Genomic DNA, 12,184 nt, shown 5'->3' on the forward strand with positions numbered 1-12,184 from the left:
TTCGGGATGACGTAAGAGAAAAAAAATTGGCAAAAAGTAAATATTTGTAACAACAGGAATGAAAAAACTGTCACATGGTGTGCATTTTCTGGAATAACAAAAAAATATCCATTACTTCAAAAATACATGACTTATTTTTTTTTCTTTTTCTGATAACTGGTGTGGCATTACCTATGAGAAAATTTCGACTTTACGTCGACTTTTGGAACACCCTGTATATACGTATATAAGATATAGATAAGGTTATTCAATTGTAAATATAATTAATGCCTTATCTAGGAGGAAAGAACCAGCTATAAGGTCACCGGTACTATCCACCAGGCGCCAAATTAAATCATTAATTAGAGCTTGTGCACTTGTACCACACGGCCCAAGATCTACTCCAAAGGGAACAAAATCAAAGTTGATGGAAAATACATATATAGTTATAATTTTATGTTGGTTCCCCAATATCTTCACTAATAAACCTAAATATTATATATAGTAAAGTAAAAAATCATTTAATCATAAAGGGAAAATAATGTACACTTATGACTCGTCAGTAAAGAAATACATATTAATGCTTCTGATTTTACATTTACTGCCAGTTCTCAAATCAAGGGCGTAGAACGGAAGAGAAGAACTGGCAATAAACTCTCCGCCACTCTTTTTAATCGCCATTTTTTTCCATACATATATTATGATATAGATAAGGCATTAATTATATTTACAATTGAATAATTAAAATGTCCTAACATCTTACTGTTGTGAGTACAAGTTTGCTACGAAGAAACTGGAACCCTAACAGGTAATCTTTTACTTAAAATGGCTCCGTAAATCTTACAATTGTAATACATAATTATGACGAAGAAACAAATTTTTATTTATCAAAGTTCTCTTTCGTCTTTTTCCTGAAAATGGTATTGTGTGGTGAAAAGAGACAGATATTATTATTTCGCATTGACCTATAGGCCGTACTCAAACCGAAATATAGGTTAATAATGTTTTGTCACGTTTATTCATTTCGAAATGATTATAAAACTGATAAGGACAAAACATGCGAAAGCTATTTCAGTTGATGTTTATGAATTGTTCACTGTTTTACAATGTACAGAGGTACATTGTAAAACAGGCCTACCTTAGGCATTTAATTTTCATTGAAATAAAAATATTTCATAAAATGTAAATGCTTTCTGTTTTGGCTTTCTGTACTGTCTAAGTGTTTGTTTTATAATATTATGTATGTTAGCCGTAAGATTACTTATAATTAAATAATTAAGTAAAGTATTGTATTGTGCGAGTATGCCTCTGACAATACATAAATAAATAACGTGAAAAGCAATAATAAAAGTAAATTTAAAAAAAAAACATCAAATAGCTGTCAACGTTATATATACCTATACATATTATAAATGTCCTCCTACCTGCCAATACCCATGTATCTAAAACTACTTAACCGATTTCAATTAAGCTTAGACTCCTCCCTAATTTGATTTAATCCTTAGTTTTTGAGAAAATTGTAGAATAACATATAAATATAGACTTACGAATCAAATCCTTTATATAGGTGATAAACACTTATTTCTAACACAAAAATATACAGTATTTATTATATTCTTAACCTTCATAATAAGTAGAAATTGATAAATAAAAAATTAAAGCAACTTTAAAAAGTTTGGTCCCTGTGGCAGTGTACCTTTAACGCTGGCAGCATTTCCTCGCTGTATTGCGATACTTATTCGTTGAGCGAGGATAGCACCAGCTCTAAGGTCACCGGTACTATCTACCAGGAACCCCACGGCTCAAGAGTCTTTACTCCAAAGAGAACAAATTCAAAGTTGATGAAAAATACATATATATATAGTTATAATTTTATGTTGTTTCCCCAATATCTTCATTAATAAACCTATAGTAGTTATTCTTATTTTTAACTTTTAATTTTATTTTTTTTACTATACACCCTTACACACGTTTTTCATTACTCACACTGCTAACTTTAATATTATTGTTATTATTTTCTACTTAGTATTATTATTATTTTTTTTATTATTCTTCTTTGCTACTGAGGCGCAAACTAGCTGCTGTGGTCTCTGGCAGAATGACCAGCGCTGTGGAACTTTTTGCTCCTCAGCATAATGCTGAGCCAGGCCAATTACAACTACAGCACACACACATTGCACACTTGAAGCGAACCGAATGGCAAAAGGGAATTTTTAATTTTTATTGTTTTTGATATGTCTTATTTTATTTTTTCTTTGAGTATTGTTATTTTGTGTGTTTATGTGTGTGTGTTTTCGTATGTAATAAATGTTATGTCTATGTCTAGTAACTTGTATATTCAACGTTCAGGTGTTTCTACAAAAACACCGTGTACAAATCCGAAGTCATCACTTATGACGCAAGAGTAGAAAGTACGTTTTAGCTACAGTACCAGCATTCACTCTCTATTGAAGGCTGCTATTATCTGATCGAAAGTTTTTGATATAATAAGCGCCTACACATATTGTTCCCAGACACATGTGGAGGATCCATAATAAGTTCATATTTCAATGTTATTTAAGAATAATTATTTCTGGTTAGAAGTCTTATCTGGCAACGAAATGATCGGCCTCAATTTCAAGCTTTGAAATAATTGAAGGGAAGAAATATATCAAAATAATAGAACAGAATCATGCATGTATGTTAATAAAATAGTTATCTAAAAGTACTCCGGCAATTTATAAATAGAGGTTGTGGTTGCAATGACAAAGATACAATATCACATATAAGAATATAAAAATATCATATCAAGAAAAATGAATAACTTATTCATAGGTTGCCATGGTAACCAACAAGTTTTTTTCATTAAAACATTTCTTTTATTTTCTCCCATATAACATTTGAAGCAATAATACGATTACAGTTAAGAAGGTATTGGGGAGACTGGCTAGGTAAGATTACTCAAAGATACAATTGCGCATTCAATTTCCTTTGAAAACGATCGTTTAATGTTTAACGCAAATCTGTATATAATATTGATGAGAAATCAAAGAGGTATTTATGATCGGATCCGGCGCGGCCAAAGCATAGCTACCGTTATACAAAGTCACTGACCATGACACGTGCTCTGCAGTTTAAACGATTGTATTGTTTGTGGTAAAATTACTATAATACTTGGCTTTTGAAATGGCCATAGTGTATTAATATGTTTTAATGTATTTTTATAACAAGGCGCGGCGGCTGTTGAGACGCGATCTACATTAGAAATTGTAATATAAATAAGTCGGGTTTTCCTTCCTGACGCTATAACTCCAGAACGCACGAACCGATTTCCACGGTTTTGCATTCGTTGGAAAGGTTTCGGGCTCCGTGAGGTTAAATTGAAAATTCAGGAAAAATTTCAACAGAAAAGCGGGATCACCAAACGAAATGTTACATAAAACGAAGCCATCTGGTGGCGAAACGGAGTTCGCCGAGTTTGCTAGTTTAATATATAAAAACGATTAAATCCAACAATATCTTCGTATGTGTACACGCAAACACTTCGTCAAGTTTCGTTTGCAAAACGCTGAATAAGTAACTCTACCATGACTGACTAATAACGTCTCCGAAAATGTAGTTTAGGCCAACAAGAGACGTTTGAGATAACGCAAATCGTTTAATACTTGGTAAGAAGTTGGCTAAAGGTCCATTTAGATGGAGAGAGTTTCTCGTCTCGAAGGTACGATTATCGAAAGAATATAAAAAAGTTTCTTCGTCTAAACATTCACACCTCTCGCTCTTCCACTTTGGCGACAATTGCCTCGTAATGGAAAATTTTATGTGGCCGTGTAAACAGAATTTCAAAAGCAATAATCGTATTTCGAGGTTTTGGGCCAATTGCTATCATGAGTGCAGTGCGTGACGGTGTTTAAATTATTAATACAAGAATTAATTAAACGGAAACCGAAAATAAGATTTTGGGTAAAAAATAGGTCTAATTTTCATTTTCCGTGTTCCATAAACACTCGTAACTTCTAACTTAAAGTTCAATTAACTCAATATTATCGGCAGCCCCAAAATTAAGAGGATTTTTGTGTCATTTTTGAGACCAATACCCTGGTAATCACTAAACTCGAATGATAAATCACTGGCGAATCTCGTATGACATAATCGTAGATGAGAATTTAGTTCTTGCCTAAATGTAAACATTTTGAAACGATAATGCTTTGGTGATTATTACTGGTGATAGTCGCGTACGATTTCTCGCACCAAAACGTGCGAGAAACTCTCTCCATATAAATGGGCCTCAAGAGTAATCGTAAAACGTACTTCAAATATATTTTGTTCGACATCAAATGGTAGAAGTCAAAGTTTGATATACTCCGTGTTATAGCTCCAAAAAAATCAAGGCAATCTGGTTTTTACGATGTTTTCCTTCACCGTTCGAGCGAATGTTAAATGCGCACATAAAAAAGCCGGGTTTGAATGTACCATCTCAGGGATGAGTGTCGCACCATAAAGCCACTAGTCCGACACTGCTCTAAGCACTGCTTAAAGCTACAAAATTTTAATCTAATAACACACAAATAGAATTTATAATGTTTTTAACATACATAGTAAGAATAACAATAATTAAAAATGGATTAATAAAAAGCTAAAATAACTTTTTTTGTTCTCTGTGGCAGTGTTTAATGGCTGCATTTGCTCTCTGTATTGCGATACTTATTCATTCAGCAAGGAAAGCACCTGCTCGGGGGTCATGCAGTACTACTACCAAGCGCCAACTTAAATCTTTAATTAGCATAAACGTTCAAGAGTCTCTAGAACGTAAGGACTATACAATATACACCTATTTAGGTTATTCATTCTTTTAACGTGTCCGTCTCTTTCTATCTAATTATGTTTACGCTTTGACGAAAAGAGAAAGACTTCAACTTTATTTGATGCTAAATAAAACTTCTTTGGGGAATATAATCGCCATTTTGTTGCATTATTTACATAATTCGTTTCGTAATCGAGAGGACAGTAAGTTACCATTCCATGTGTAAATATTTCGCGTATAGTCCTTACAAAAGTTTTATATAAAAGTACATTATTTGGCAAACCATTTCCGCGTACTACAATCCGGTTTTACTTTCCGGGTTGAGTTTTTCGTTAAATTCTTGGCCCTCACTAGTTTGCTTGACAGGTGAAGTTGATGCATTTTGGGTCGTAATACCTGTTGTTTGTAGAAAGTTATTCATTTTAAATGTTTTGTAAGAAAAGTTCGCTCACGGCTGTGCACCAATGTACTTTTTTTAAATGTTTTTAACACTCGCTGTGAAGGAAAATATTGCGAAGGATGCCTTACGCCTTAAAAATCAACGGCGTGTGCCAGACAGACGGCTGATCTCATACTTACCTATAAAAAAACAAATGAATATTATTCATAATTAAGATACAGAAATCATATGCGCATGGGTTGTACCGCTACTTTTTTCAATATACACCCATTTTTTTCTATTCTAACATAATATGTCGTTTGCTTAATTATATGTCCAAGTGGACAGTCTTATATATCTATATATTTCTGTAGTTTAAACATGAAACTTAAAACAACAAAGAAGTCTTAATTAGTTTTCAAATCTGCGCCCATACTCTGTAATTTCCAATAGCGACGGCGATACCAATCCCGACATTTTTATATTCGTTGGAGGCCTCTCAATATCCGCGCTGATGTCGCAACCTTGCACGCACGGAACAAAAATTATTTTTTAATTTACGTTAGGTGCATAAAATATTGGCCATAACATAGCAGGGTTAGAAAAAGCCTATTGCGGAAATAATTTGATTCGCAACACGATTAACACGACTCCAGCTATTTTGATCGATAGAGATACTTTTTGTAATCCGGAACATATCAAAATATTATAATAGTCGCTACGTTTGCCTTGCTAGCTAAAGGTTTGATACAAATGTTACTACACTCTGCGAAACCCCAAGGTCGCTTCGTGGGCTTAGAATAGGTTACTTCTGCCTGAATCACTACTGCGTTGAATATGGCCTTGTCATGCCGCTCACCGCTAGACTCAATATAGGTACCCAGTAAGATAATGACATAGATATGTGGCGAACAAAATATACATATTACGATGGACCTACTGAATTGTTACTAACGCATTTCACAAAATATGGACCAATCATCCAATCTAAATCACTATTATTATTATATTCAGTGTTTCCTGAACCTTGTTGAAGTTAATTCAGAATTCAATCAGATAAATACAAAATAGATTTGGTATATTATGCGCATTATATATAAGCTTTTTAAATTCAACCTTTTTTACATTTTAGTATTTCTAAAGCTTAATTTTATTTGATTATTAAATCAAGTTATATGCAGTGAAATACTTACCAACCTTAATCTTTGAAAAAATTATGATATAAAATAAATCTATCAAATAAATTATTTTTTATTTCCTTTTATTTATCTATGCCTTTGCCCTTTACTAAAACATCATGGAACATTACGATCTAGCCTTACTTAAGACTAATAAGTAATTTAAGTCTAAACTCAAACTCAACTTTTTGAAAAATTTCACTCACTGTTTAGCACTTAATACTAACGTGCACTAACACTAATTCATTACTTTAAATGGTTTATTAATTAAAGTAGTAATATTTTTCATTGGTGTTATATTATTAAACGCAAATTGATTTTAAAAAAATGTTATCATTCTAATATATAATAATATAACCAGTGGCGCTACAACCTCTTTAGGTCTGGGCCTCAGATTTCTGAATCTGTTTCATGATAATTTTTTAAGTAGGCAAGTAGGTGATCAGCCTCCTGTGCCTGACCCACGTCGTCGACTTTTTGGTTCTGATACATGTCGGTTTCCTCACCATGTTTTCCTTCACCGTTCGAGCGAATGCTCAATGCGCACATAGAAAGTCCATAGGTGCACAGCCGGGCATCGAACCTACGACCTTCAGGGATGAGAGTCGCACGCCGAAGCCACTAGGCCAACACTGCTCTCACAATCAGTCTTATATACTGAATAAAATATTCGCATTAACAAACAGACAGTAAGTAAAGATATTTATAGAACTTTGTACATTAAACTTCACTTGTTCAGTGAAACCTATCAAACTTCATTCCCGAAGTAGGTAAAGCTTTTTTAAATCACTTTAAAATTGAAAAAGTTCTACGACATTCCTGCAGTTAAAATGATATTGAGTTCAACTTAAAGCTCTTGTGATCACGTGTTCATATTACATTCAGCATGTTTAATAAAACAGTTTATGTAGGTCCGGCTAGTACATGGTTCACTAGTCAAGCCTTTTAGGTTGGACGAAGAGCTTAGCTTAGTTGTTCAGTAGTGCTGTTTCACGCCCTTGATTTGAGAACTGGCACTTTATGTAAAAATTAGAAGCATTTAATATATATATCACATATATATATATATTATATTTCTTTTTTGACGTTCATAAGTGTAAACTGTGTTACCTATATGAATCAATGATTTTGACTTTTGACTAATACTGAAAATTTAATATCGTCAATATCCGGTCGCCTTACATAAAACTGAATTAAATTGGAATGAGGTTTCGAATCGAACTTCAACGTCTATAAAGGTTTTGACCGTATTATTTTACAATTGGCGATGTATTGGATGATTCGCTTTTGTAAAAATTGAATAGGAAGCGATAGAATTGAGCTAATGGCTTAAGCGTGCGACAACTATGAGGTCTGCGATCGAATCTCGGCTATGCACCAATGGTTTTTTCTTACACCCGAACCCAATAACCTATCTTCTTTCTTCTTTAATCCATTTTCGAGATAGTAATCTTAATCCAAATGTTGTAACAACTGTGCTAATAACCAATCGACGCATTGTAACAGCCATCTGTCGATACAAGCTATCCATGGGAGGTCGGATCGGTGCCTGTGGTACCTTTGTATGCAAATGATGGTTAACGAAAGCTCGATTTATTTTTATCAACAGACCAACAGTTTATTATTTTTACTGATTTTAACTTACACCAGTTTTTTAAATAATTAAAAAAACTGTTTGTTATGTTTTAAACATTGACATGTATATTTTAATGTTATTTATACGGTTTTATTTACTTTATTTTGTTTACGATCGACAAAGATGAGTGTAAACTCGGAACTAAAATGGAACGACAAAGAGCATTTTATCAGTTGAAAAAAATGGATTGTCTTGTTGGGTTTGGTTATTGGGATGCAGATAGGAGATCGATCGTCTGTCACGGTCTGATCTCAGTTTGTGTTCAACCTGAGATTGTGGATTAATTATTGGGTTCGGACGTTAGTATGTGGGCAATTAACACTTCCGTCTACGATGAAGACAAACATCGAGAGGAAAACGGATTGTCTCAAACCCAAATAACGATGACATTTGGACACAGAAGCTCGATCAGGTTAGGTTAGGATAAAGCCATAAAATTGTAACTTATTTTATTCACTTCAAAAATCATGATGTTTTAATTAATTAAAGAGAATAAGAATTTGTATAGCATAAATTATTTTGTATCGTTGTTTGCAATTCACGTCTCATAAGGAAATGCTAGTTCTTTTAGAACGCTTTTCCCTTAAAGTATTGACACCTTTTATAAACAAAACACAAATTACCTTATGGGTAAATCCATTAAAATTCTTATCAGAGATATTTTCTAAATTAACGTTTCTGGCTGGGTCTAATTGAAAGCAATTTAAATCTCATTATGCGTCGAACAGTTATTTAGAAAATTCAAACATACTTTCTACAAACATGAGTACGGTTAGGTAATAAATTCCATGATTAATTAGGGTTTAATAAGATTTATAACATCAGCATAGCTCAGCCATGCTAGCTCCTCTTTTGCAGCGGACATCGAGCAGTTCCGACAGAGCCCCTCCCCCTCCCACTGGCGGTGTGACTGTTCGCGGCCTGCTGATGCGGGATAGGGTCGACTCGTCTCATACTCAGTGCACGGAAACACTCAGCTGTTGATTGCAGTCGCAAGTTAGAAGTCACTACATATTTCTCAGCACTGTTTTTGTTAGCTTTAATTATTTCGAAGGTGCTTAGGAGTGATAAGGGCATGTTATATAAATAAAGTCTAATTTTATAAGTGCTTAATGGAAACTTATGTAATCGTGGTATCGTTTTCTAATTTTCAAATTTAAATTTAGAACACCTTTGTGGTTTAAACAAAGGTGTTCTAAATTTACAGTCTGCACCTCACAAATCAAGTGTTTAAGAAAGTGCGAGGTATTAATTATTCAAAATAAATAAAGGATTAAATAAATATTTAAAATTACCAAAAGTTATTTTTGTACTTATATTCGTATTGGTCCAGGATAAGTGTATTTTACTTTATAAATGGAACAGGCACAGAATGTCTCAATGTGCAAATCACAACATCACATTCATAAAAGCTGTTGTTTTAGTTTATGATATAATGTACCTCATCTCACCTACTTACGAACTATGCATCATTTTTTTTATGGCTCTGGCACGGTTTGTGCATTAGCCAGCGTCAAATGTAAGATTTTTTTTTATAATTCGTGCTTGCCATAGAACTTCGACCGTGTCCTCCATGTACGGTTTAGGTGCCACACAACCCTCCCAAAGGCCGAGAACAAATTTAAATTAAATTAAAACTTGCCCTCGAACCGGGAATCGAACCCGGTACCCCTCACCTAGCTGCCACTTAATAAGACCGCTAGACTATGAGGCCCCTGCATCATATTTAAAATCAACACAAATTTATTCATATAAGTGACAGTGTACTTATAAACCATATATAATCCACCACTCTTTTCTATACGTGATTGTCCAAAACCATTATTATAGCTTTGTCATCATTGAATAAGCTTTCTAATTAATTAACAAAGTTTCTAATCGTGATTCAAAATTTAGGCCTAACATTACATGAGCTGCTAATTATAATTTAACTCGGTACTAACTACACTATACATGAATTCATTATATATTTCAAAGGGGTACGTCCTTTGCATAATATTCAGTAACAATGTTCCATTGGGACGTACTCCACGGCGAAAAATTCCTATTTTAAGCTAATATTTTATGAAATTTCAAAGCGAAAAGCTTAAATATCTGGCTTTGTAACCTTCATTACAAGGAAGCGAAGACTTCTGGTTATTTTCTGAATGGTAATATAATAAGCGGACAATTATCAAACGTAATTAGATTGTTATTGCGTGTTTTTTATCTCGTTTCAATAATAAGGGAAACGTTATTTAAATATAAATAATCTTTGATAGAAGCTTGGTTCTTACCTTTTACTAGTTAGCATAGATAAGGTAATTCAACTAGATCTTTAAATTAACGTTTGTCGTGATTTTCAGTAGTTTGGGTCACCGAATCTCTCGCGATGATTCCCATATTGTTTTAAAACAATAGATAGTTTTTAATATAGAAATAATTGTATTCGACATCCTTTCACTATTACCACACACACTATTATATTTTTGCTGACGATGTGGTTTATGACATTTTCTTTTGAATAATTGTAATTTAGAGGGAGGGTAAAACTGGCTGGGCTTTCTTACCCGTTCTTCTCAGAACAAGGCCTCCTGGTAGTTTTGCAAACGGATGGCGTAGTCTTGCTCTTTCGCGAATTTTGTAAACGTTTTTGACATTCATAAGCATGCCCTAAGAGTTAAGACGCGTCTAAACTGAATAAACGTATTTGGATTGATTTAGAATGTTATTGATTTTACTAATTATTATAAATATTTAAGTAGATGGAATTGGTCCTGATTATCGCTTAAAGCTTTAATCATCATAAAAATAATCTATACTTTTTCCTTTTTGAGCAAAATCATAGAGTTCTCCTTAATATATTTTCTTAATAAAACCGGAGATTACATATTTAAATTTTATATTTAGTGAAAGTTCGTAACAGTTATGACATCCGGCCGCCATTGATTGCATAACAATTAATGTGTTACAGAGATCGAGAGAGTAAACTCTATGGGTAAATTTAAACAAAATATATGGAATGTAGAAGTCAAAAATTGATATGTATCAATGCATATTTTCCTAATAAGTATATGTAGTTTATTATAATAAATCAAAAAGAACATAATATCAAGAAGGATAATATTATAACGTTACTATCAGAATAGATGTGTCCCACATACGGGGCAATTATGATAATTGATACGTAGTATAAGCTGAAAACTTATTTAAGGAAAATTGAAGATACATAAGCTAGGTTTTATAATATATGTTTCATCTAATATAGCTAACTGGGAACGCGAATAGGATAGGAAATGTTAGCAGAAACCCTAGTGGTTTTGGCCTATCATTTTGTTATAAAGAACGAAAGAGAATCTTGAAACTTGTTACAACATGCTTTAAATTATAGGATGTATTGAGCTAATGCCTACTGAAAATGAAATCTTCAAATGTTTTGAATGATATTCTTATGCAATTGGAATAGGATTGCAAAATTCTTGTTTTTTTGAGCTAAAAAAATTCACTTGTCATCCACTGCCCTTTGACTTTTAACACGGGTTGCCAGTCACCATGTCACCATAAGTAAAAAAATCGCGTTTTTAATATTGTAAACTATATTTTTTTCTTCAAGTATATCCAACGTTTTCGATATGATGAACTTTATGATATTCGACATGGTTCTGTTTAAATATTATCTTTTATAAAAGGGGTTAAGATGGCTACTGAAGATTGTTATACTCAACTCACTGACTTGTCAATAAAATTGAATGGCAAACATGAGTGCAACTTAACGCGAAATTAGAAAGTTACAAGATTTCCCCAAAATCTCTATTGCATCTAATTGAATACTTATTACAAACCCACATCATCAATAACAGTAATAATTACCTGCAAGCAATTACCGTCTTTATATCCAATGTTTAAAGCCGGAAATCACATAACATAGCCCCGATATTCACTAAATCACTTGCACTTAAGGATATAGAAACGAATTTTAAAATCATACACTTTCACTATACACGGTTCTGTTTCGATTTTTTAAAGAAATCGTTAAAACCGCGCTCGTTAATCGAGCGTCAGCGTCACACTGGCTGCGCGAGAGCCTTCCCCCCCGCACAGTGGCGCGACCAACTCGTTTTACTTCTTACATACAGGTTATTTTCGACCTTAAGACCATTTAATTAAGATTTAATTTGATTTGTCAATAATTATGATCTATTCGAAGGTTCCATCGATTGATTACACAGTGATTCGATTTTTATATCCGT

General features: G+C 33.2%; 1 protein-coding gene across 3 annotated transcripts in view; it reads right to left on the reverse strand.

The window, feature by feature from the left end:
- LOC125052952 (tyrosine kinase receptor Cad96Ca) overlaps positions 1-12,015 on the reverse strand; it is a 59,024-nt gene extending 47,009 nt beyond the window's left edge. For 2 of the 3 annotated variants that reach the window (XM_047654060.1, XM_047654058.1), the window contains exon 1: positions 11,805-12,015. The gene's annotated coding sequence lies outside the window, so the exon portion shown is untranslated. The remainder of the gene's footprint in view (positions 1-11,804) is intronic. The other variant, XM_047654059.1, reaches the window with a different exon arrangement.
- Between the last annotated feature and the right edge of the window lie 169 nt (positions 12,016-12,184).

This window comes from Pieris napi, chromosome 10, assembly GCF_905475465.1.
Source record: "Pieris napi chromosome 10, ilPieNapi1.2, whole genome shotgun sequence".
NCBI lineage: Eukaryota > Metazoa > Arthropoda > Insecta > Lepidoptera > Pieridae > Pieris > Pieris napi.